Below are 27,477 nucleotides of genomic sequence, written 5' to 3' on the forward strand. Positions count from 1 at the left end.
ACGGGTAAAAATATTATAAATTTGTCCAAATTGATAAATTAGTAATAATATTAAATTTGAATAAAATACAGAAAACGGACAGGTTCACCGGAAGTCATGTGACTGATCTGTGGTGTGTCTGAACTGACGTGCAGACACCTGTCAGAGATTGATTGAGAGAACCAAGAGAGGCACGCAAGACGGTGATCTCTGAAACATTTGGAAAATTAACAAAAATACTTAATAAATTGTTTAAGAACATCAAAAAACTATTAAGTTTTAAATGAATATCAATCGTAGAGTAACAATCCATGTTGGTTACTTTTATTGATGTGGATGGACCGGATTACAGAAATTGTTGCCATGCGGACTTTAGTGTTGTAGCCTAATTATCCAACTTGGTGAGTCAACATACATATGTATTTTATTTTTCAAATTAATGTACTTTGTTTTGGTTGAAAATATTGTAATTGGTGTTAGAAATAACGTTTCAATTGTTTAGTGAAATGTAAATCTGTGAACATGTGGAGTTTAGCTACACAGCTAATTTAATGTGTTCTAAGCTAGCGGGTGAATGTCTGAAATCAGAAACTTATTATTTCGATTGGAAAGTTTAATACATTTTTATGGTTTAAATAAATAACAGGCCAGGTTTTGGATCTTGGATCGAAATAGAAGAAAAGCTTCTTAAAACATCGAATGAAGACCTTGCTAGAAACCAACGGTTTCTTTGAACCTGAGATGGCGAGCCTAGCCTGGTCCTAACCAGACCCTCGTACGTTTCATTTGTACAGAGGGTCTGGGATGGCTCCATTGACAAACGTTAACTTCCTTAAGGGCGGGTACTCGGTGGAAGTTTAAAACTATTGGATCTGCCCAAAGCCACTCAGGATCTGCCATAACCAATCGCTAACGTTTGGTTGTGACGCAAGTTATGCGCCCGAACCGGCCTGAAACCACGTAGGAGCGCAGGCTGTAAACAACCATCCCCCATTGGAATGAGCATAGGAGTACGTAAAGATGTCTGTTAACGACAGCTGCAGGTTATGTTTTTTTCGAATTTAAGTATTAATGGAACAATTATGCATTCTAAATGTATATTTGACACTAAGAGCAGTGATAACATATACAGTCAACTGTCGAAGCTGGGTATAATAATTCACAATACGCCGCTTCGGTCGTTTCGGATCTGCCACAAATGCTGTGCAATGATTACCAGGCTACAGCGCGATACGGACATTTTTCAGAAGTGGAAGAACGAGGAGACGACGGAGACGACGAAAACATGCCAAGGGGAAGATACCAGTTCCACTGACAAGAGAGAAAGAGACCCCACTCCTTCTAAAACTCCAAGGCTCGTAAAAAAGTCCAGGAAGTCCACTGAAATGCCATCGAGAAGCAGTGTGACCAAGGTAGGGAAAAAATGTTGTTTAGCTATCTGTAACTTTTTGTCATGCTGTACTGTCTTTCGATGTATTGCTTCAGATAAGCATCCATGTACATTTACATTTACATTTATTCATTTAGCAGACGCTTTTATCCAAAGCGACTTCCAAGAGAGAGCTTTACAAAAGAGCATAGGTCACTGATCATAACAACGAGATTGTCCCAAACATTGCAAGTAGCCAAAAACATGAAGCATACATTGTGAAAAAGCTAAACAAGTGCCAAAAGGGAAGACCCATAAGAGAATGCAGTTATACAAGTTACAAATTAAAACAACATGAACCAAAAAAGTGCAGGACTGTACCTGTAGAAGACAATCAACAGTAACATATTTCACAGGAAGTACAAGACATAGCTTCGTTGTATCTAACCTAAAAGAGCAATGAGTCACTTAATAAGAGTCATTGTGATCCTGGAGGAAACTAACTAACAAGTCCAGCCAAGCATTCTTAAGTGCCGTTGTACTCCCGGAACAAGTGCGTCTTGAGCCTTTTCTTGAAGGTGGGGAGACAGTCAGTGTCCCTGATGGAGGTGGGGAGCTGGTTCCACCATTGGGGGGCCAGGCAGGAGAAGAGCTTGTGTTGGGACGGGGCAGTCTTTTTTTTAATTTATATATATATAATTCTTTTTATTTGGAAATGTTTATGAACACATTCAGATTCTGAGCGTACATTTTAGCAGACATTTCTATAGTGTTTTGTTGTTTTTGTTTACATACACATACAAACAACAGTATCCCACCCACCCCACCCACTTGAACATGTAGTACACACACTTAGACTAACAAAAAGAAAATAGAAAAATAGATACAGTAAAAATAAATAAAACAGTAAGCAAGGTCATCATACTTAGTCGCGCCAAATGTCACCATGTACTTGTTCACATGCATATTCACGAACACTCTACATTGTAGGCTGATATGCCAGCATCAATCCACATCGTAATTACACAGACAATGCATCATGCATACATATGCTACACTATACATGATATAGGGCCCTGATGCAAGAAATATTGCTATGGGGTGTCAGGTATAGTTTTGAGTTTCCCTATGTATTTCAAAACCGGATCCCAGGTGGAGTAGAATTTGTCCCTTGACCCCCTAAGCGAGTATTTAATTTTCTGTAATTGTATAAAGTGCATCAGGTCACACATCCACAAAGACGCTTTGGGAGGGTTTTTTGATGTCCAATGTAATAATATTCTTCTGCGTGCAAGCAGAGTCACAAAGGCCAATATGTTTTTATAACTATTTCTTACTTTAGAATGTCTACGATCCGTGATACCAAATATAGCTGCTGCTGCATTTGGTTGGAAATCAGTATCGAGCGCCTCAGATAATGTTTTAAAAATCATAGACCAGTAAGTGACCAGAGCAGGGCATGACCAGAACATATGGGTTAAATTGGCAGGGGTGTGTTGGCATCTGTTACAACTAGCATCAGAACCAGGATATATTTTAGCTAATCTTGCTTTGGAAAAGTGAGACCGGTGTAAAATTTTAAATTGTATTATACTTAATTTTGCACAAGAAGTGCTGTCATTCACTCTTAGTAAAGCACAGTTCCACATGTCATCTTCCATGTCTTCCCCCAATTCATCCGCCCAGTCCGCCCTTATCTTCGCGATGGTTATGGTTTTAAGAGAAGCTATACAATCATGTATTCTAGAAATTAGCCTTTTCAAATTGAATGGGGATTCTAGCAGATCATCTAAGCCTGACACTGAAGATATGTTTGGAAAGTTGGGGTCCTGGCTCATAAGGAAGTGGCGTACTTGAAAATATCGAAACAGGCTAGATCGAGGAAGACCACATTTTTGTGATAAGCAATTAAAGCTGGCAAATACACAATTTATGTACTTATCTTTAAATTTAGAAATGCCTCGTCTCCGCCAAAAAGAGAATGTAGCATCTAATTTAGCTGGGGGGAAAAGATGGTTGTTGCACATAGGGCTTAAGCTAAGAGTTTGTTTGAAATCAAAGAACCGTCTCATTTGAAACCAGATCTTCAACGTATTGATGACAATTGGGTTGTTTGTGAACTGGGTAGTAGAAACGGGAAGACTGGAAGTGACCAGAGCCGTGAGAGATGTTGAGATGCATGATGTAGCTTCATACTGGCACCAGTCTGTATCCGGAGTATGAAGCCAAAACATTATTTTTTGAACATTTGCAGCCCAGTAGTAGAAGAGAAGATTAGGAAGAGCTAGGCCTCCCTGCAATTTAGGCCTCTGTAGAAGCTCTAAACGTACCCTAGGGTTCTTGCCATTCCAAATAAAAGAAATAAAAGCGCTATCAATACCTTTAAAGAAAGACCTAGGAAGGTAAAGTGGGATGCATTGAAACAGGTAGAGGAATTTTGGGAGCACACTCATCTTGATGCAATTCACTTTACCTGCTAAGGACAAGTGGAGTTTTCTCAATTTCTTTAGATCTAGTTTGACTTTATCAAGTAGAGGAGCAAAGTTTTCCTGGTAAAGGTTGTCCATATCTCTTGTGATGTTAATGCCCAAATATTTAAAACCTTTTCTAGACATTTTAAACGGTAAAACATTATCCTGGATTTGAAGAGCCAAGTTGTTAACAGGGTAGCATTCACTTTTACTAAAGTTCAGTTAATACCCGGAAAATTTACCAAATCTTAACAGAGCTTGGATGATATGAGGTACATTAAGAATAGGGTCCGAAACAAATAATAAAAAATCATCGGCAAATAACTTAGTCTACGCTCATCTCCCCATTCCAGGCCCATTTAAGCCATTTAAGTTCCATCTAATAAACCTTACATCAGCCTTTCTTACATTAGTTCTTTGTTCCATGTTCAGATCGGAAAAAGGATAAAATTGTTATGATAACTGTAAAGCAAATAAATGGTCGCAACAAATGTGTACAGCTCCATGGATAACCTCATTAAGAAGGAGTGAGAAAGAAATAAAAAACATAAAAAATAAAAAGTAAATTCTAGTGGTGTACCATCCCATAACCCTGTCCCATACCCCAGACATAGACACAGAAATAACTAACACTAAGCCTATACTTGTTCCTCTCCCTGAGGCAAGCTGCAGGCACAACACTATTTCCAAAAACTTCTGGTAGAACATCATCTTCTTGCTTCTAGCTAAGAAGGCTCCCAGTAATAATATATAAACAAGCTTTACACAAGGGCCATGAAGGCAAAAGCAGGCCGGAGGGGACAAAAATATTATGAAGTAATAATCGGGTAGAAAGACTGGAGGGCTGTAACAATTTAATCAGTTACTTGCCTGCTTTGTAATGGTCAAGCTATGTCATAGAATGCCTACTTGGAATGTTATTTGTATAGTTTATCGTTGTATGTACAGACAATGGGTCAATATTTAAATAACGTCTATACACATTGTACATGTATATAATGATGTTAGTACTTTTTGGTAAAATTGAGTTTGTAATTAATATTCTTACAACATTTGCAGAGATATAATAAACACATGTTTATAGTATGTCTTATGGCTTCTTTTATACCTTAATTATGGTCTTACAAGTATCTGATTACACACTTTTATGTACAGTTTTGTAGAAAAGCACAAATAACAAACACATTTACAACAATATGTACAACTAACACACCAACCATGTACACAAAGGGCTTCAAAGTGTTCAGTTAATCACAACTGAATTTACAGTTCGGACTCTGAGCTACTGACATGCCTTCTGAGTACATCTTCAACAACAACAGCATCATCGTCAAAGAAATTACTGTAATAGAGATCTGGTTCAGTTAAATACCCCCCTGAATCATATTGCAGATCCACATCAATATCCCCAAAAACATCACTAATGATCATTAAAATCTCCTTTGCATGGTCCAATCTAAACACAGGAAGGTTAGCAATAATGTAAGACAGGTCAAATATGTATTGACAATGGGTCAACACTGCATCCACCAGTTGCTGACTGAATCCAGTGGAAGCTGCATGTCAGGTGTACAGTCGATTCGTGGAATTTATCAGACTACCACTGTAGTCATTCAGCAAATCTGCAATCAAAGATTTGTCATTTGCATCCACATGCCTAGATCTCTGATTAATTGGTTCATCTTCAATCCGTTCATAATTTGGCGTGGGTTCTGTACATGTGCCAGATGAACAAGAGCACACAGTCTGACAGTATGTACAACAGAGATGGCGTGGCTCTACATGGCTGGGTTCTGCTTCAAAATGTGCATAGAGAGATTTCCTAAAACATGTGTCGTTTCCAACATCAAGCAGTTGTTTTACCTCATCTTCCACCATGAAATAATGTCCAGTGTTGTAGAGGATGGCATGTGAGGGCTGACCATGCCTTCCAGCCCTGCCCACCTGTTGTACAATAGCCTCTAAGTCCCCTGGAGCCCCGTACATTACCACATGTGAAACATTAGGGAAATTCTACCCCATCCCCAAAGCTGTAGTTGCAACAACTACCCGACACTTTCCTTCCCCCCTCAGTGAAGCCAACACTCTCTCCTTGTTTTGGGGGAGGGTTTTGCTGTGGAACATGCCAATCAGGAGGTTGTCACTTCTACAGTCTGGATCACAGCCTACCCAGGCATGTCCTTGCAGTTCTGCCTGTAGGTATGAGAAAACTCTTCCCACCGATTTCAGCGTTTGGCAGTAAATTAATACAGGTTGCATGGTTGAGCCCTTGTCTTTTGCATGTTGAACTATCCAGTCCAGGCAGTTCATATTATGGCTGGGCACCTTGCACAAGCCAAGACGGATGTTTGTCTTGTTGGGACTAGCGATGACTTGAACGGCATTGTCCATATGGAATAGTCTGATGACTCTGCTTCTAGACTTGATGTCAGCTGAGGCAGTGAGCGCCAAAATAGGTGTACCTGGGAGTATGAAAAATTAACAAAATAAACACTTGGCCCATTTTATAACATACTGAACAAGTTGTCAAGTGTTTGTGTTATAGGCTATGGCAGGGAGGACTTAATGAACAGCACCATGAACATGAATGCACTAAATCCAGGTAATCACGCAATTATGTTCCATGATAGGGACAGTAACTAATCCTTGCAACAGATATAATCTATCCAGAATATTGACGTTATAATAGCATACAATTAAAATATTCCACAACACGTTAGGTAGGAGGAACACCGACGACAGTGCATTCAACTTACCCTCCTTGGTGATAGATCTCAGCTCTCCGAGCTTGGCAAAACTGTCTCTGAATGCCGACTCGCTTTTGGAAGCCTCACCCCTGAGTGAAAAGACATGGGGGAGTACAATATTCCTCATGAATCTTAGCTATATCATAAATTCGAATGACAAATTACAACATTAGCCTAAGATATCGAATATGCAAAATAGCCCCTACTTATGTTGTTTAACCGTATTAAGTGCTAACTTACCATTTGTATGTAACATGGACCTCGTCCACAACGATACCAATGAGGTTGTCCTGGTATATGGTCGAGGCTAGCATTCGTCGTCATTTGTTGTTTAGCAGCCAGGACTCAGGGCTCCCAAACACCAGGCTCAAGCGTCCATCCAAATGTCACGGTCATCGTGCACGCCGAGCTGCCCAGCACAAACTCCCAAATTTTCAGCCTCCCTTACTTGGTCCTCCATTAGTGCAACAAGAGGGGAGACGACAACAACTATCGGCTTAGCATCGCTAGCGTTCGCCTTACCCAACTCCTTCACCACTAACGGAGCTAGCTGGAAAATCAAACTTTTCCCGAACCCTGTGGGGAGGAGGGCCACAACGTTATGGCCACCAACAAAACTCAGCAAGGATTGTTCTTGCTCCGACTTTAATTTATGGATATTCGGCAGCTTTGCCACAAAGGACCGAATAGCTTCGCTCACATCTTTCTCCGCCGCCATGACTGAACTACAACTCAAACTAGCGCACGACATCAACGTCATCGTTCTCAGCCACTCCCTAGTTCGCTGATTGGACCTACAAAAAATGTGCTTCTAGAAACCGACTTCAGAGCCGACGTCCCAGACCTAGTACAGAAGCGAAATCCAAATTGAGCGGAAGTACGTAGGAGGGCAGAGCCAGGCTATGGCGAGCCACCCACGCGAGTGAAATCTTCTGGAGCAAGAGAGCAAACTAGACGACGATAAGTGAACTTTGTGCCAGAACCAATCATACAGAAAAGAAGGTGGTTTGATGGTTGATGGTTTTGAGGACCAGTTGGTTGATGTAATGTTTTTTATTTTTTATATTGTATATTCTACTGTGTACCTTTAAGGGAAACTAAATACAGTAGTGTGGTTTAAACATATTCCAGGGTTTACTGAATAACCAAGCTAAACCAAACAATCTTAATTGAAGTAAGATTTAAAAAATAAATAGGAAATCTACATTTAAAATTAATTTCTTTGATGAATAAATGATAAGTAAACTAAAAGTATACAGTTAAATATCATTCTAAATTAGGAAAACCATGGTAAATAAATAGATATCAAATTAAGAAATTCCAAGTTAATTTACATTCATAACTTAACAGATATATAGCAGGATATAAAAAAATAACCACATTTACTTTAAACAAAATTCATTGGATTTATAATTTTTATTTTTCAAAGTACTAAGTTGTAGTAAATTTCAGAGTATTTGGTTTGCTACAGAAAATAAATCTTTAATCATCCACTGTATCAAATCTGTTCTCTCAGGAACCTAGAGACCTGGTCCTTCTACTTGTTACATTTATGTCATGTAACACCATAACGATGGCATTAACAATAAACTAGTAATAGTAAGCAACACTCATCATCATTATAACATATGCTTAATTTAGCTTGTTTTGCCGTCCGAGCTAGAACAACGACGGAGCCAGATATTCAAGTTTACAGTTTCTTTAATCAGACACAATACTTAAGCAGTCAAACTAAAAACACAAAGCAAATAGAACAACGTATAGGCAGTGCACGTATAGCTAATACTTCAGTACTAATAGTATTCATTTTCGTAAAGTTCACATGTATCTGCTTCTTGATCGGACCACATTCTGACAGTTTTCTGCAATGCCTTAGCTCCAGTTCACAAGCTCGCGACTGGTTGTCGCAAAGTATGATGTGTACAGCTAGATGCAAGCATGCACGAGTTTCGGAGGTAGGAACAAGCTTCTGCGCAAGACTGGACGAGTCGGTCTGGAAAGATGGCGCGGTCCATTTGGTGCTCCGCTTGCCTCACTGCGCCACTGAGCACTTTTCATAGAAATGAATGGGGACGCCATCTTGGAAGACAGAAGTAGCTGTCTTTAGTTTTATTAACTCAATGGTATTGAATGGCGAGGAGGGCAATACGCGGCTGGTATGACTACCCATTAGCCAATCAGAAAGCTTGTATCGTCGTTGCCATATAATAATATGTCTTATTACACGGCTGTTCTTAATGCTGTAGAATGCTCCATTCACTTGAATGGGGCTTCCCAACGTTGTGCGGTGAACAATTTTCTCATATTTGACCGTTGCTATGCATATTTGACCACTGTCAAGCAAAGTGGCCTTTTTTGCCTCAGATTCACGTCTTTCATAGCACTCCGCAAGTAGTCCGGTAACTTTTCAACCCCAGCGTACTCTGTTGCTTAGCGACGTCAGCTGATTTCAAGCCTAAATAATGCTCAAAGTCTATGAAGTTCAACGTCTTTGGCGAACTATTTCTCTGCTGATCAACAATACGAATGGTAACAAATACATTTCTCCGACGCTCCGCCTTCCCACAATGCCCTACGCGAGCGTCAACGCCTGGTTTAATTGAAAATGAATTGGAAGACGACGCTCTGAGCGTCACACGACGCTCGGCTACTGCCGCTGCAGTGTGAACGCACCGTTACAGTAGCTTGTTTCAAAGGGGGTTCTTTATTTCAAAGGGTGTTCTTAATGAATTATGCAATATGAGTGGGCTAAATGCTTGAAATATCACTAGAAGGGAAAACGGACCCACCTGCAACTGAAGCAAGCAAGCACACCCTACAATTTCCCCAGAAATTGTACCCTCTCTAGTTATAGCTGATTTTGCTAACAACTTCTGACAGCCACTGTTTTGCCTATCTTCCTTATTCACTTTTTGGGTGCGAGGAGGGGTGACGGGTAATTTCAATTATTGCTGTTCGTTTTCTGGCTATTTTTCAGAAGCTTCCCTTCTAATGCCGACTACAGCTAGTCTAGCTAGAGTCATTTGATGTGTGTAGAAACTTATTTAGCATTCTACCTGGTATGCTATATTATACAGGAAACGTTAGCATTGCTAATAACTGTTAGCACAACATCATACTGTCCTTATAGGCGGTTGCAATGAGCATGCGGTCGGAACAGCACCTCTTTCCAGGTTCAGCTTCCTAGCAAATCCTGCTTGCAATTGTCCAAGGTTGTCAAAACTGTCTTGGGTGAAATGTTCAGAGCAAATGAATGATTAAGTGTCGAACTTCGCCGGGATCTTCTCATAAGACAACAGTAGCCATGCCTGTTGAATGTTTGGCTCCTTGGGAAGACTGTGAGTGTTAGCCTGGAACACAGCATTTATGACCATGGTCCATTTTCAATATCCTTGTTATAATTCAAAAGGTTCTTCTTTGTAATTCCTTAAGTAGCTTACACAGAGCAGGGCGCAGCTAAACAAGTATCGGAGATGGACGCTACCTCGGGCTGGTCTGGATGTAAATTCTGGGGCGTGACAAAGATACAGACCAGAGCCAATAAGAGGGCGATCACCGGTCCTACGTAGGACCGGTAGCTTTGTTGAAAAGCTAGCGTTTTACAGCCAATTTTTTTCTTTTTGAGATTTGAATAGGAAAGAGGTGTCAATGGACTTTGATATTCACGGTATGTTCATTTTACCCACCGAACTGTTGTTATTCAACTATGACAAGGTAAAATCGGTTTTGCAGTCAATTGCCCCTTTAAGAAACTCACTAAAACGCTCCGAACAAATTTGAACTGTTTTAGAATGACAAGGCATCATATACCTGTTAAGGCAGCCTTACTGTTTTTTCATGCCATGATACTGTCTCACTTGTCTTACTGCATCACCGTATGGAGCCAAGCCTCCCAGACATCAATTAAACCTATTTTATCATTATACAAACAGGCATTAAAGATATTGGATCAGAAACCAATAAGGTGGCACCACTGCCTCATAGTAAAGAAATATAATCTCTTGAGGTTTGAGAATTATATGAAGTTCTCTTCTCTTAAACTAATTTTTTAATGCGCAAATAATCTTGGTCCTGCTGTATTATGTCCGTTTGTAACAAAAATAAGTACAAGAAGGGTGGCCACCAGAGGAGCAGTGAACGGCAACTGCATAGCAGAGGTGCGCAAAACTTCTTTTGGCCAGTCGAGTTTCTCAGTTATTGGAACTCAAATGTGGAACAATTTACCAACTATAATAAAAACTGAGTTTAAAACATTTAACAGACAACTGAAACACTGGCTGAAGGAAAACCAAAAATGTAATCATGACAACACACAATAGATAACACACATACATGCACACACAACATATATAGGTCACGCTGTTCATACTGTTTCTTCTTTCTGCACAAGGTTTTAATGTTATAGGAAGTATGTTTTAAGATGGCATATATATTTGTATAATTGTATACTGTAGGCCTATATATTGTTAAATTGTATAATTGTATATTTTAGATGACTTATATATTTTATTAGAATAGGTAGCCTGATCAGGGAGGTTGCAAATTAGTTATCTAGCTACAAACCTTTTATGTATTCACATGCAAGTTGTGTCATGGCCTTGCCATGTCATATTTGTAATAATGTGCACTGCTTTGTCCCTGCTAAATAAACTACAAACAACAAAAGATTTGGCAGAGCCAAGGATTGAACATACGACTTTTGACTTGGGGTGCTTTTACACCTATAGTCTGTTTGCTTGGTTCCGAACAATGAATGTAAAAAGAATGGACATCCCCTCAAAATTGAAGCAAAAACATCTTGATCGCCCCCTGGTGGCTGACTGTAGTATAGGTCATAAGTCCCGCCCCCTCCAAGTTAGCGGAGCATGAGCTTAACTAAAAAGTGCACGATTAATATTATTGGTGGCCAAGCCGCTAAGCGTTCAGTGCCGCCGCTCCCATAACGCGCACTACGCGCTGTGCGTAGGGCACAAAGGCCTGAGGGGGCACCAAAAAATTGCCAACTGAAAAATCATCATAGTTATTATAATTATAATGCCGATATTATTTCAGTAGGCCTATATAAATACTACGCACCTTTTAGGCATGTATATCACAAAACATACAAAACAAGAGATATATTTAATTGCTCAAAAAACGTTACGATGGTGCCCCCCCCCCTCCACCCACCCCATAAAAAAAAAATACACACTCAACTTTCCAAGCTCGCCGTGGGTGCCCTTTCCTATCTCAGTGGCCTGACGAACTTTGACAGTAGGCTAGGTAAACCTTTCGAAAATGGCCTCAAAAAGACAACAGGAGTCAGGGGCAGAAAAAGAAATCAACTGCAAGATGATGCCCGTGCATCACTTTCAGGTAAGTCCATGTTTAATTATTGTTAAATACGGGAAATGTGCTGCTAACTTATAGTTAGCCTATGCATACACCTCGAACTAGCTGACGTTATTGCTAATTTTAGCACACTCAAATATGTTAGGTGCAAACTAAATTTAGATTTTACTGTTAAACATTATCTATGCATTTGAAATAACTGACGCCAGCTATATGTTACTTTACTGTACATTCTATGATGCTTTTATATTCGATTGATCAAATAGTTTTAAATGAGTAATAAAGGTGGAGAGCTCCTTGGCTGCATGCTTTCAGTTTTAAATGTTTATAATTAATTTGGAAAACCATGCTAAGAAACGTAATGGTGGGGCTGAAAAATTTAGAGACAAAAATACATCATCTACACTAGACAAGGTTTTACCAATTGAAAAACGGCTGTTAATTTTACATATTTTGTTTATGCTCCAAAAACTATTATGCACTCAAATAAAGGCCCCAAAATTTCGCTGGCGTGCATTGCGCGCTCGCATTAACTCCGTAACCAGCATCATATCAAACACAGAATGTGGATGCATTGACAGGGCAGCTGTGGTGGTGGTGGAGGGGGGGGGGGGGGGGCATCATAAAGGAATTATGCGTAGGGCACCAAAATGGCTAGCGGCGGCACTGGGTGCGTTCACACTGCAGCGGGGCGGGCAGAGCGGGGCGTCGGCTTCCCATTCATTTTCAATGAAACCAGGCGTTGACGCCCGCGTAGGGCAAATTATGTCCATACTTTGGCACTCTAGCGCCACCAACGGGTCAAAGTTGGAGTTGTGTTTACACACGCAACTTTTGAACCGTATGTCCCATTTTCAAAAATGAGGTACCATTGGATTCCCTGGATCAAGCCGAGTGCATTGCACACCATGGCGTCAATTTCCGGTTATATAGATTTTCCGCTATTTCCTGGTATATCAAAAACCTTTAAAAGCCTACTGCTCCTACAAATTTTGTCAAATCTTCTACAAAATTACCAGATATGATCTTCAGACCAAGCCTCACAAAAGTCGAAGGATATTTGATTTTCAAAAGCGTTTGTCCGGTACAGCCAATCAAATTCATCAGGAAAGCCACTAAACAGGAAATGAAGTCATATCTCAGCAGTTCTTTGAGGTAGTGAAACCAAAGTTGGTACGCCTTCTCGGAACTTTATTCTAAGGATGTCCTCCAAAAATGGTGTCATGTGACTAAAAGGGGGCGTGGCCGGAAGCATAAACGTGTTTTGGCTAATATCTTTTGAAATGTTTACCTTAATAAAGTAATTTGATTTAATCTGTTGATGTCTTGTGAGATACCAAGCTTGACCATCGATAATATTTCATAACAACCGAATTGACGCGTCCGCCATTTTGGATTTCATGGAAAAGTGTAAAAACCTTTTACACGCCCCAAATTTTGTCCAATATTTACTAAAATTGGCTCAGATGATCGTCAGAACAAGCTTCACAAAGGTTTCAGATGGATTTTCCATTTTAAAAACGGTTTGTTCGGTACAGCCGATCAAAGGCTGCGGCGAAGCCGCAAAAGACACGTGAGAGCGTAACTCAGCAACCATTTGTGCGATCGTCACCGAACTTGGGTTCCATCGTTCCCACGAGGAGCAGAGGAGGCCTGTGGTGTTATACCAGAAAAAAAACAGTTTGAACACTCAGTACTTTGGAACGCAAACAGATATTTCAACCAAACTTGGTGTGTTGCAAAGAGTACAACAGGTTATTGTGACTTAATTGTTGCGCAAGTGCTATGGAGGTCATGTCCTGCTCTGGACTGCTTGGCCCCTCCATTGCTGCTTGCAGCTATATTTAGGGGCCAAGCAGCGAAGCTGCGAGGCACCTATTGTTATTGTTAGTATTATTAGGATTCCTCCGTAAGGAGGAAACCTATTGTTATTGGTGGTTTTATTATTTGTAATTCTTGTACCATGGGAGTCAATGGCAGCCCCTAGACCCCATCGACAACTTTTTGTGAAATTTGGCACACTCATTAAGGACAGTTTCTTCTATACCTACACCAAGTTTCATGTCTCCCATTAGACCACTCTAGCGCCACCAATGGGTCAAAGTTGGACTTGTGTTTACACACGCAACTTTTGAACCGTATGACTCATTTTCAAAAATGAAGTACCATTGGATTCCCTGGATCAAGCCGAGTTCAACGCACACCATGGCGTTAATTTTTGGTTATATAGATTTCCCGCCATTTCCGGTTTTATCAAAAACCTTTGAAAGCCTACTCCTCCTACAATTTTTGTCATATCGTCTTCACAATTACCAGAGATGATATTCAGACCAAGCCTCACAAAAGTTATCAAAGGAATTTTGATCCTCATAACCGTCTGTCCGGTACAGCCAATCAAATTCATCAGAAAAGCCGCCAAACAGGATGTGAAGTCATGTCTCAGCAAATCTTTGAGATATCAACACTAAACTTGGTAGATCGGAGGACGACACTACAACATGTTACCATGTCTCGTCTCGTCTCGTCTCGTCATCTTCCGCTTGTCCGGGGATCGGGTCGCGGGGGCAACGACCTAAGCAGGGAGGCCCAGGCTTCCCTCTCCCCGGCCACTTCCACCACCTCTTACTGGGGGACCCCGAGGCGTTCCCAGGCCAGCCGAGTGACATAGTCCCTCCAGCGTGTCCTGGGTCTTCCCCGGGGCCTCTTCCCAGTGGGACGTGCCCGGAACACCTCACCAGGGAGGCGTCCAGGAGGCATCCTAATCAGATGCCCGATCCACCTCAGCTGGCTCCTCTCGACGCGGAGGAGCAGCGGTTCTACTCTGAGCCCCTCCCGGATGACCGAGCTTCTCACCCTATCTCTAAGGGAGAGCCCGGACACCCTGCGGAGAAAGCTCATTTCGGCCGCTTGTATTCGCGATCTCGTTCTTTCGGTCACTACCCATAGTTCGTGACCATAGGTGAGGGTAGGAACGTAGATCGACTGGTAAATAGAGAGCTTCGCCTTTCGACTCAGCTCCTTCTTCACCACGACGGACCGATGCAGAGCCCGCATCACTGCGGACGCCGCACCGATCCGCCTGTCGACCTCGCGCTCCATTCTTCCCTCACTCGTGAACAAGACCCCGAGATACTTGAACTCCTCCACTTGGTTCAGGATCTCCTCCCCGACCCGGAGATGGCACTCCACCCTTTTCCGGTCGATAACCATGGCCTCAGATTTGGAGGTGCTGATTCGCATCCCAGCCGCTTCACATTCGGTTGCGAACCGCTCCAGTGAGAGCTGAAGGTCACGGCCCGATGAAGCCAACAGGACCACATCATCTGCAAAAAGCAGCGACCCGATCCTGAGGTCACCAAACCGGACCCCCTCAACACCCTGGCTGCGCCTAGAAATCCTGTCCATATAGGTAATGAACAGAATCGGTGACATAGGGCAGCCCTGGCGGAGTCCAACCCTCACCGGAAACAAGTTCGACTTACTATCGGCAATGCGGACCAAACTCTGGCACCGGTCGTACAGGGACCGGACAGCCCCGATCAGGGAATCCGGTACCCCGTACTCTCGGAGCACCCCCCACATGAGCCCCCGAGGGACACGGTCGAACGCCTTTTCCAAATCCACAAAACATGTGTAGACTGGTTGGGCGAACTCCCATGTACCCTCCAGGACTCCGCGGAGGGTATAGAGCTGGTCCACTGTTCCACGGCCAGGACGAAAACCACATTGCTCCTCCTGAATCCGAGGTTCGACAATCCGGCGGACCCTCCTCTCCAGGACCCCTGAATAGACTTTCCCAGGGAGGCTGAGGAGTGTGATCCCCCTAAAGTTGGAGCACACCCTCCGGTCCCCCTTTTTAAGAGGGGAACCACCACCCCGGTCTGCCAGTCCAGAGGCACTGTCCCCGATGTCCACGCGATGTTGCAGAGTCGTGTCAACCAAGACAGCCCTACAACATCCAGAGCCTTAAGGAACTCCGGGCGGACCTCGTCCACCCCAGGGGCCCTGCCACCGCGGAGCTTTTCAACCACCTCGGCGACCTCGGCCCCAGAGATAGAAGGGCCCCCCCCGATGTCCCCAGACTCTGCCTCCACGTCGGAAAGCGTGTTGGTGGAATTAAGGAGGTCTTCAAAGTATTCCTTCCACCGATCCAGGACGTCCCCCGTCGAAGTCAGCAGCGCACCGTCCCTACCGTATACAGTGTTGACAGAGCACTGCTTCCCCCTCCTGAGTCGCCGGATGGTGGTCCAGAACCTTTTTGAAGCCGTTCGGAAGTCATTCTCCATGGCCTCGCCGAACTCCTCCCATGCCCGGGTTTTTGCCTCCGCGACCGCCAGAGCCGCGTTCCGCTTGGCCTGCCGGTACACATCAGCTGCCTCAGGAGTCCTACCAGCCAATAAAGCCCGATAGGCCTCCTTCTTCAGCTTGACGGCATCCCTCACCTCCGGAGTCCACCACCGGGTCCGAGGGTTACCGCCGCGACATGCACCGACCGCCTTGCGGCCGCAGCTCCGGTCAGCCGCTTCAACAATGGAGGCCCGGAACATGGCCCATTCGGACTCAATGTCCCCGGCCCCCCCCGAGACATGATCGAAGCTCTCCCGGAGGTGGGAGTTGAAGCTCCTTCTGACAGAGGGTTCCGCCAGCCGTTCCCAGCAGACCCTCACATTACGTTTGGGCCTGCCAGGCCTGACCGGCGTCCTCCCCCACCATCGGAGCCAACTCACCACCAGGTGGTGATCAGTTGACAGCTCCGCCCCTCTCCTCACCCGAGTGTCCAAGACATGCGTCCTCAAGTCCGACGACACGACTACGAAGTCGATCATCGAACTGAGACCTCGGGTGTCCTGGTGCCAGGTGCACATATGGACACCCTTATGCTTGAACATGGTGTTCGTTATGGACAAGCCGTGTTTAGCACAGAAGTCCAACAACAGAACACCACTCGGGTTCAGATCGGGGGGGCCGTTCCTCCCAATCACGCCCCTCCAGGTCTCACTGTCATTGCCCACATGAGCATTGAAGTCCCCCAGGAGGACGAGGGAATCCCCGGGAGGAGCGCTTTCCAGCACCCCCTCCAGAGACTCCAAAAAGGGTGGGTACTCTGAGCTGCCGTTTGGTGCATAAGCACAAACGACAGTGAGGACCCGTCCCCCCACCCGAAGGCGGAGGGAGGCTACCCTCTCATCCACCGGGGTGAACCCCAATGTACAGGCACCGAACCGAGGGGAAACAAGTATTCCCACCCCAGCTCGACGCCTCTCACCAAGGGCAACTCCAGAGTGGAAGAGAGTCCAGCCCCAGCTAGCTTCTGCAGCCGAGGATCGGACCGCCAAGGCCCCCGCCTTCGGCCGCCGCCCGTCTCACACTGCACCCGACCCCCATGACCCCTCCTGCGGATGGTGAGCCCACTGGAAGAGGGTCCCACGTTGTCTCTTCGGGCTGTGCCCGACCGGGCCCCATGAGAAAAGGCCCGGCCACCAGGCGCTCGCCATCGAGCCCCACCCCTGGGCCTGGCTCCAGGGGGGGGCCCCGGTGACCCGCTTCCGGGCAGGGGCAACTGAGAACCATTGTTGTGTTTCTTCATGGTTGGTTTTTTGAGCCACGCTTTGTCTGGTCTTTCACCTGGAACCTGTTTGCCTTGGGAGACCCTACCAGGGGCATAAAGCCCCCGACAACATAGCTTCCAGGATCACTAGGACACGCAAACCCCTCCACCGCGGTAAGGTGGTGACTCATGGAGGGGCTGCCACGAGGTATGAAGGCAAACAGAACAGAACATTTAAGTTGTGTGCATAATTTGTGATGACTTACCTTGATTTAGTAGCTGCTTCTCTTAGATGCTTGTTTGCCTTCCTGCCACGAGGTATGAAGGCAAACAAGCATCTAAGAGAAGCAGCTACTAAATCAAGGTAAGTCATCACAAATTATGCACACAACTTAAATATTATATATATATATATATATATATAGTGAATGAGTTTGTTAGGCTACTAGCGTAAAGTAAAGTTTGATAATAATTTCAGTAGACCCTAACCGTTGTTTGGCGAGAACGAACGTTATGAGCTAGCCTAGCCTAGCTGTTGTTAGGTTCAGTTTTTCATGTTTTTTCCGCAAGATGATACAATCTCAACGTTTCATATGTTAAAGATATAATTGATAGAGGCACATAGTAGTACTATACACATTTATTTGAAGGGTAGTGAGTTAGGTAGTCTGCGTTAGTCATTAAACTGAGTAGGATACCTGTTTAGTAGGCTTTGCATACGCATGTCCCATCGAAACCCAGAAACCACAGAGCCCCCCGATATATCAAACCCCAATTTACCCCCTGATTGTAACTTATGTCATAGAGTTATATCCGTGATTCAGACTGTAGCCTATTGCAACATTTCTTAAACGGTCTTAACAGCAGAGGTATTCTAGTCGAAAGGGAATAGGTCTTAATTGTTTCGTTACCTGGGGTTGCATGATTAAGTTAATGACTCGTGTATAGCGTTAGCTAGCTTGTAGCCGTGAGTGCATTTCATTAACACAGTGAATGAACTAGTTAGTACTGTTTAACCAACACGGTTGAATATAGTAGGTTTAGTTTGATTTGTTGCCAACGTGGGACAACTGCACGAGACTTCTCAGACATCACTCATGGTTCCCAACAGTTGGTGTGTAGCAGAGAGGATAGTAGGGTTGCCAACTTCCTTAACCCCAAATGCGGGACTTTCTCTCCCCCCCCCCCTGCTAATGTATGCAAATGTTGTGCCTGATGTGATGCTAGTTAGGGACTTCCTTGGTTAATGCGAACGAGCGCCGCGCACACGCGAATTTTTTTCCCAGATTTTCAGCAAAAAATTGTTTTTTGGAGCTTGAAACAAACAAACAAACAGTCATTTGTCCAATTGGTATAACGTTGTCTAGTGAAGGTAATTACGTTCACGTTTCTTAGCCATCTTTTTATTGTCTCAAATTAGTTTTCGATCAGTCAGTGTCACTGTTGTGTGTAAGCGGCACTCAGGGCTACATACGTTCATTTGGAATTTTCCACTGGAGCTTTAGCTACCTGGCTAACATTGCGTTCTCTCCTCCTGTGTTCAAGGACTCAATTCATCAAGCTGTAGCTAACGTTAGCTAAGTATATGTCAACAGAGCTCCTGGGTAACTTAACTTAGATATACCAGAAAATATAAATGACAAATTGTTTTCTAATCTGAAGGAAACACTGCATAACTTGACATAAGTACCCAGAACCTAAGTTACACCTATGATAAGCTTTTCATTTTGTAAACGAAAATAAATGGTACCTCTAGGCTACTTGTAGCTAGCTCTCAAGTCTTCTCACGCTGTTTCATGTGTTGCCTAGCAACTCATTACTTTTGATTGAAAGCGGACAACATGGTTCTGCAAAAATGGCTTTAATTTCAACACAAAATAACGACACAAGTGATTAAAAGAGTCTAGTCTTCATCCTCACTTTCGATGACAAATCTTTTCAGCATCATCTGGATAGTAAAACTCAGCAGCTGACTCGTCGCTCATTTTGCAGATGACGTCAGAGGGCAATATGGAGCCGTATTGACCGCTGAGAGGGCAATACGCGTCTGTCATGACTACCCATTAGCCAATCAGAAAGCTTGTACCGTTATGCCATATAATAAAGTGTAATAAACCTATAATACATAATATCCTATACTTATATACCTTATAACCTATAATAACCTAGAGATAAATACACATTGGATCCTAACTTTCGGAAACGCAAAGCTCATCCGTCAACCGCACGTCCTTGAGATGGACACCTGCAAAATTACAACTTTGCACAGTGCCCAGTTTACAAGCTAATCATTTCCCCCCCCCAAAAAAACACTATCAACTTGCACAGACAGACAGAAATTCCTTGCATTATTGTATAGAAACTGTCAGCTACTGTGTCTTCAAGAAAAGCAGACCTGCGTGTTATGTCCAGGGTATCCGTGGATGCTTAAAAAGTCTTAAATTCCGTTATGTCAAAATAAGGCCTTTATTAGCATTAAAATGTGGGAGTCAGGTCGCTGAGCAGTTAGGGAATTGGGCTAGTAATCCAAAGCTTGCCGATTCAATTCATGGCTGTGACAAATGACGTTGTGTCATTGGGCAAGGGACTTCACCCTACTTGCCTCGGGGAGAATGTCCCTGTACTTACTGTAAGTCGCTCTGGATAAGAGCGTCTGCTAAATGACTAAATGTAAGTGTTAAATATCTTGCCTTTCAAAGGCCTTAAAAATGCAGCTAAGCTGATACCGTAACAAAGATTATTTTGTTTCTGTTTTCAAACGTGTTACAAAAATGTGTTCTTCTGTTTTTTTTTTTTTTTTAAATGGGCAACCAACAACAGTTCGAATATTGTCAATGTCCACGAAGAAGTGCACATTTAATAAACTGGCTGCATAGGCCTAATCCTAGTTTTGCACCATGTTTAGAACATGTTAGTGGCAGTGTGTACAAGTTCCAGTGTACATTTTGTAAGAACATTTTCAAACTCTGAACGATGGGGATCAAAGCTTTCAGTGGAGTTATTGTCACTGCCTAATGTTTAGTCAGTTGCTCTTACATTGCAATTTCTTTTTACATCAATACTGGGCTCTACAGTGCGAGCATTTCACTCGCATTTGGCCTAAAAATAGGTATGTGCGAACTTGAAAAATAATTTACGCGCACAGTGCACGAGTGACGGGCTGTTGTCAATACACGGAACAACAGCGCGATGAAGTGAAGCATACCACTGATTTCACATGGAAAGCAAGTGACAGTTGCGACTGCACGATGTGAACATAGCATAATGACGCGCGAGCGACAATTCGCAACCAAAGGGCCAGAGCTGACACGTGATCACTTGGTTCAAGTAGCTCCCAAAAAAAACACTGCTGGCAACATGTTTGAATGGTTTTCAACGGGACAGACAGTAGCAGCATCTCGATTTACAGACATTTTCAGTAAATTTACACATAATACAACACACCAGTAACCAATTGATATTATGTACATGTCTGATACTTTATTAACATTTGTTTCACATTATAACATTGGGCAGCAATATTGTCAAGCAGAGCTAGAAATGGCTATGCTAGCTACCATACAGTAGCTCACACCAGCTCAATTTTAGACAAGAAAGGAGTTTGGTAAATAGAACAGAATATACAAGGCAACCAATTGCATTCAATAAAACATTTTATCATGCAATATGTCCAGTGAGAGGGTCAAGTTTGTTTTTAGTGAGTGGACCCTGAAATTCTTGTCGAGTGTCGACAGCTAGCTGGACAATAGGGGACCCCTTAATCTGCAATTCATTGTTGCTAGCTCTAATCAGATGTGCATTTAGAATCTAACAAGCTGTATCTTACAATAAACTTGAAGTAAAGCTGGCAAATGTTTTCCACATATTAGAAAGCTATTTGTGGCGGGGGGGGTTAGCGTTGTTTCATGTCAGAAGGGGGGGGGTTCCATATAATTCCTTTGTTAATATTATAATATTTTGTTATAATAATTTGTTACACAGAACTTCATCATATTAAATATGAATCAAAAATTATTCACACCTTCACAAAATAAAAAACAACAAACAAATAATTTCTGCATATGTTGGTAGCAACTCTAGAGATAAATAACTATTTAACTGGTCGGCTCCATGACGCCGGGTAAGTAGCTAGTTCCTGAGACTTCTCATTAAAAGAACGAAGGGAAACCTTCGATTAAGACGTCATGTTCGTAGGTACGTAGCGAAAGGTAGCCTCAACTTTCCTAGATCTTTATCTACGGCACTAATGCTGAAGGCTCGCTGATATAGCTGTTGGTCTTACTAGAACGGCGTATGTATGCATCGTTGCTAACGTGTAAGACGCATGAGTGACAAAGATACAGAGGGATAGCAGGGAAAGGAAATGCAGCTGAACGAATACGCTGCGTGTTTTAACCTAAATAGTGTAAAAAAAAAAGAAATTACGAAACGCAATACATGGCAAGCCGGTGTTGATTCTGCGGCGCACCGCCATAAATTAGTCTGTGTGGGAAACACTGTTGGCTATATAAAATTTGGGTGATCAGACGTCCTCTTTCACCCGAACATGTCCTCTTTTCGAAACCTAAAAAAAGTGTCTGGCAGGGATTCCAAAAATGTCCGGGATTTTGCCTCGTCTGAAATGTGTGTTTCTCTGGGTCTGTCACAAACTATTACACCATTCATGTTCAATGTTACGAAGCAAGTTAGCTGGTAAATTGATCAAATAACTGCATTATTTTCAAAATCAGCTAGCTTGATTCTAATACTGAACCTGAATGGGGTTGAACGTTGCAAAATACAATGTTCGGGACTATAGGTCGTAAATGACGCGCTTTACTTCTGCCTTCTTCGATTAGGCTACAATGGAAGTCTATGGAAGTGTCCCAACTCTCTTTTTATATGGCTCTGGGTCTACCTAGCTTTGAATACCAAGCCTTTTAATCCGTGGCGTGCTTACATAGTTTATAATGTCCCAGTATTTTAAGAAAATATTAACTATACTATATACATGTTTCTTAAACTTTTTTCTAGTTTTATCATAGTGAAAGTTTCTATCTAGCATTAACTGTTAAGTCAGTGGCGTTAGGCTATAGAAACTCCCCTCGCTTAACCCACGTTTTAACAGTTCAGGGACGCAAGTTTGATATCAGCTTAGGCAGGGACATTTATAGTTAATGCAAGCTTTGTGTTTTCGGTTTGTTAAAACTCAAACTTGGGGCACAGCAGATTTTTACTGGGCATGTGCCCCTGTGTTAAGTTATGTTTAATAAACGGATTTTAAAAAAAGACACTGTGCTCCTAAATGTTTTCATTTAAGAGCACATGTACTCTTAAAACATTAGCATCTAAATTTTTTCATTTAGGAGCACATGTACTCCTAAAACATTAGCATAGAGCCCTGAAATAATGTTCCATAAGGATGGTAATTGGTGGTATTGTGTGCTCTTTACAAAATTGTTAAAATGAAATAATTTAATTCTGCGTGGTATTAAAAAGGTCTGAAAAAATCCCTGATTCTAACTGTCCTAAACCTATATACCCTGGATGTAATGCCTGTGCTCTGCTACATGTGGCTGGTGTTCGGATTTCGGAGAATTAAGTTCCTCATTCCACACGAAACAAGTACGTTTTCTGCTGTTGCTAGGTTGAGCTGTATGTGGGTATCAACGCGTTTGTAAGCAATTTCACATACAGGCTTTAAGGTAGCCTATATAAGGTATTTTTTCAGAGGTTTTATTGCTCAATTGTTAGTCAGATGTACGCCAATTCTAGCTTTCTAGCTTTAGTCTGTAACACACCTAATGCAGGACTCGGGTCTCACGCATTTGCTGTGAGTCTCATGCATTTCAACCAGTTCACACGCTCTCACGCAACACCTTGTATTTGTCATGCTGAGAAGTAAGTAGGGGTGTCACAATACCAAAAATTCAGTAGTTGGTGCCAAAAACCAGTGAAATAACAAGAATCTCGATGCCGATTTCGATTCCACGTAAAAAAAAGTTTTTTTAACAAGATTCCATGTACTTAAACCTGAAACATGAACTTCTTTAATAATCCGTCAAGGAGTAGCGTCGCACATGTGACCATTCGAATGCGGGTCTCACACATAGAGTTAATATAACTAGAGGAAGTTACTGTCTTCCAAGATGGCGTCCCCATTAATTTCTATAAAAGGTGCTCAGTGGCGCAGTGAGGCAAGCGAGAGCGCCAAATGGACCGCGGCATCTTTCCAGACCGACTCGTCCGGTCTTGCGCAGCTTGTTCCTACCTCCGAAACTCGTGCATGCTTGCCAAGCCCCTCGGCTTGAAGCAACGGCCCCGGTGGATGTAGGTGGTATTGCATTACGGTTAGGTTTCCGACCCTTCCGGTTGTTTTTATTCTATTAACTCCAGTCAACATTTACAAAACTATCTCTCCCAATAATTTTTGTTCGATTCTCGAACCTGGCTCATACTACTAGCTTTTTCATAGAATAATTTATCCTGATTTTTGCTAAGTTTGAGACTTAATCCGAAATGGATAAACTAGCACCCCATTTATTTGCTTACGTCAATAAAAGTTGCCTGCAAATGTGCTTGCGGATACTAACAGGGCACGAGCACAATAGTTCACATTGGCCGATAGCCGATTTACATGGAGCTGAATGAGCCATAGACTTATACTGAATGAGCACAGGGAGAACTGGCTTGAATTGCCTGCCCTGTTTCAGCAAGTTAAGCAAATGTCACACATACATGAAATGTTGTTAATATAGTTTATTCCCGTTATTTTAAAACAGATTTGATTTTTCGTAAGAACGTTCATGACATGATGGCAAATATAATATGTTAAGCGCGAGCATAGGTTGTTGATGTCTATCTGGAGCAAAGACGAAGATTAATACTTAATACCAGTAACCACAATAGGAAATTATATAGGCCTATATTTAAATAATATTAGTCTTGCCTTCAGAAGCTTTTGTTAAACACACCCATTATTCTTTTGTTGATCGTATGATCAAGCCAGACTGCTTTTGTGGGACAATGAAGGTCCTCAGTGACTATGTTTCACCCCCACTTACATCTGATGGAAACATCTTGTAGCCTATATGGTTCTTCGAATATTCCCCTTTCAAAGGCAAATGTCCAATAAAATATATTTTTGACACAGTTCTCAAGCTTTTATTTATTACATTATTACCAAGTCTTGTTAGATCACGTTATATCCATTAATAGGCATTTGGTTTTGTAGGATGAACATATAAAACACATGGCCATATTTCTACACTGATGTTAAATTGAAGGCAGTGTGAAGAAAGTAAGCTATGCTACGTCTGCATTATGGAAGAATAACTATAAAGCTTTCTTTACCTGGCGAGAACAAAGACGGAGCTGTTCATGCTAACAGTTTATTTCATCCGATACAATGCGTTGGAAATCATACTCATATCACAAAGAAAAAAAGGTACCTATGTGATGAGTACCTATGTGATGAGTTCCATCTAAAATAGCCCTATATTTAGCCCTATAGCCTATTTCTAAAAAACAAGTGAAAGGAATACTATACAGTGACAGAATACATTTCCGTTAAGTTTGCATCATGTGTCTGATTCTTATCGGACTTGTACCCCATTCTGCCACTGCAATGCCTTGGCTCACACGCTCGTAACATAGGCTCGTTACCATATCAATCTATGCTCGCGACTGATTGTCGCAAAGTATGACGTGTACAGCTAGTTGCAAGCGTGCATGAGGCGGCACGAGGTCTCGGAGCTAGGGAAAAAAAGAGCCACTGTTTAAAGCTAGACCGGAAGACACGGAAGTGGAAAGATGGCTGCGTCCAGTCTCGCGCTCTCGCTTGCCTCACTGCACCACTGAGCACTTTTCATAGAAATGAATGGGGACGCCATCTTGGAAGACAGAAGTAGCTGTCTCTAGTTACATTAACTCTATGATGCTTGCAACTAGCTGTACACGTCATACTTTGCGACAACCAGTCGCGAGCTTGTGAGATGGAGCTAAGGCATTGCAGAAAACTGTCAGAATGTGGTCCGATCAAGAAGCAGACACATGTGAACTTTACGAAAATTAATACTATTAGTAGGCTACTGTATTATTAGCTATACGTGCACTGCATATACGTTGTTCTATTTGCTTCGTGTTTTTTGTTTGACTGCTTAAGTATTGTGTCGGATTAAAGAAACTGTAAACTTGAATATCTGGCTCCGTCGTTGTTCTATCTAGCTCGGACGGCAAAGCAAGCTAAATTAAGCCTATGTTATAATGATGATGAGTGTTGCTTACTATTACTAGTTTATTGTTAATGCCATCGTTATGGTGTTACCTGACAAAGTTCCAACAATATAACGACCATAACAATAGGGTTATCAGACATTCATCTTCGTCTTTGCTCCAGAATAACATGTCAACAATCTATATTGACACCGTAACATGCCACGATATTATAACTAATTATTTTAGGCTACGTTTGTCATGTCATGAGCATGACCATAATAGCATTCCTTAGCCTATAACATGGTTAAATCTGCTTTAAAATAATGGAAATAAACTCAACAAACAACCGTCACGTATGTGTGCAACCATTTGTAAAACGTGCCACAATAAAGGCAGGCAACTGTAGATTATCAAGTCATTTCTCCATGTTCTTCTCATTCAGCTCAGGTAAATCAGAGATTTGCTGATGTTCCCTTTTGTGCTTGTGCCCTGTTTATATCTGCGATCATGTTTCCAGGCAACCTTTCTTGACGTAAGCAAATAAATGGGGTAATGGTTTACCCATTTCGGATTGGTTTCAAATTTAGCTAAAATCAGGAAAAATTATTCTATGAAAAAGCTAGTAGTATGAGCCAGGTTCAAGAATCGAAATCAATTTATTGGGGGAGATAGTTTTAGATATGTTGACTGGAGTTAATAGAATAAAATCGACCGGACGAGTCGGGTAGCAAATCGGAAATGCAATACCACCTACATCCACCGGGGCCGTTGCTTCAAGCCGAGGGGTGGGGGCTCGATCTCACAGCGTAACGTCTCACATGCGATTTCGAACATTGCAACTGAATGTTTTCTGATAGACAAAAACTAGGCGACTAACGCTTTAGTATGGCTTCAAAATGTACTGAGAAGGCTAACAAGTAACACTAGTATGGTAGTAGCATTGCTACGAGTATTATGCTATCTAATTTAGCCCAGAAGTTTACAAAAGCTATAGCTAGCTATCGTTTTGGAAAAATTACTTGCGCTGTGGGACTGTCGGAAATATTTAGAACTCACACTTCTAAAATACTTGAAAAATATAAATATGTCATAAGACATAACAGCATGTGCAATATAGCATAGAACAACATAAAAGTGCAATTAATGCTCATAGTGCAACAAGTACTGGAACACTGAAGCATATGCTGCCCCCAGTAGTTCCGGACGAGGCGCAGCACCGTTGCTGCCAACACTGGCGTCGTCGCTAATGGTGCTTCAAAAAAAACTGGCATTGTCGATGTTTTGTCATTTTATAACCGGAAGGTGTCTGTGGTATCGGTACTCATGACATCCCTAGAGGTAAGGGATAACTTGATCTGCTGTACAATTAATGGACAAGGTTCAGGCATACAGAGGTAAGTTTTCAACCTAGTTGATAGCTGTCTGTGAATTATCTGCTACCTACTAGCCAATCAAAACAACAGCAGCAACACCTCCCCCCCCCTATACAATATGTATTTATCTATACATATTGTTATTGTAAAGAATGTCACAAATGTTAAGGGTTAAACTGCAGCTGGTCTGGTCTATAAATGAGTGGCCCGACATTATCAGCATTCTATTGTCGAGAGTCAAAGTATAAACACACGGGGACATGATACACATGCAATGGTCTGATAGATGGAAGTGTTACTTCTCAAAGTATTTTCATTTTTTTATTATTATTACTTATTTTTATTACTGCAACATTGGGACTCCAGGTCCCAGTGTGGATCTCTGGTTAGCAGTTGCACTTTGTGTGCAAAACTAAATTTGCATTAGATCCAGTTGGCAACCTATCAACCTAATAAATGGAAA

The 27,477-nt window shown here is 42.4% G+C and overlaps 1 long non-coding RNA gene across 1 annotated transcript in view; it reads left to right on the top strand.

The window, feature by feature from the left end:
* The first annotated feature begins 1,318 nt into the window (after positions 1-1,318).
* LOC146219472 (uncharacterized) overlaps positions 1,319-27,477 on the top strand; it is a 78,524-nt gene continuing 52,365 nt past the window's right edge. The window contains exon 1 of the long non-coding RNA XR_014751050.1: positions 1,319-1,391. This is a non-coding gene — a long non-coding RNA (uncharacterized LOC146219472). The remainder of the gene's footprint in view (positions 1,392-27,477) is intronic.

The sequence above is a fragment of the Hypomesus nipponensis genome, chromosome 28 (genome assembly GCF_054491055.1).
Source record: "Hypomesus nipponensis isolate SF chromosome 28, ASM5449105v1, whole genome shotgun sequence".
NCBI lineage: Eukaryota > Metazoa > Chordata > Actinopteri > Osmeriformes > Osmeridae > Hypomesus > Hypomesus nipponensis.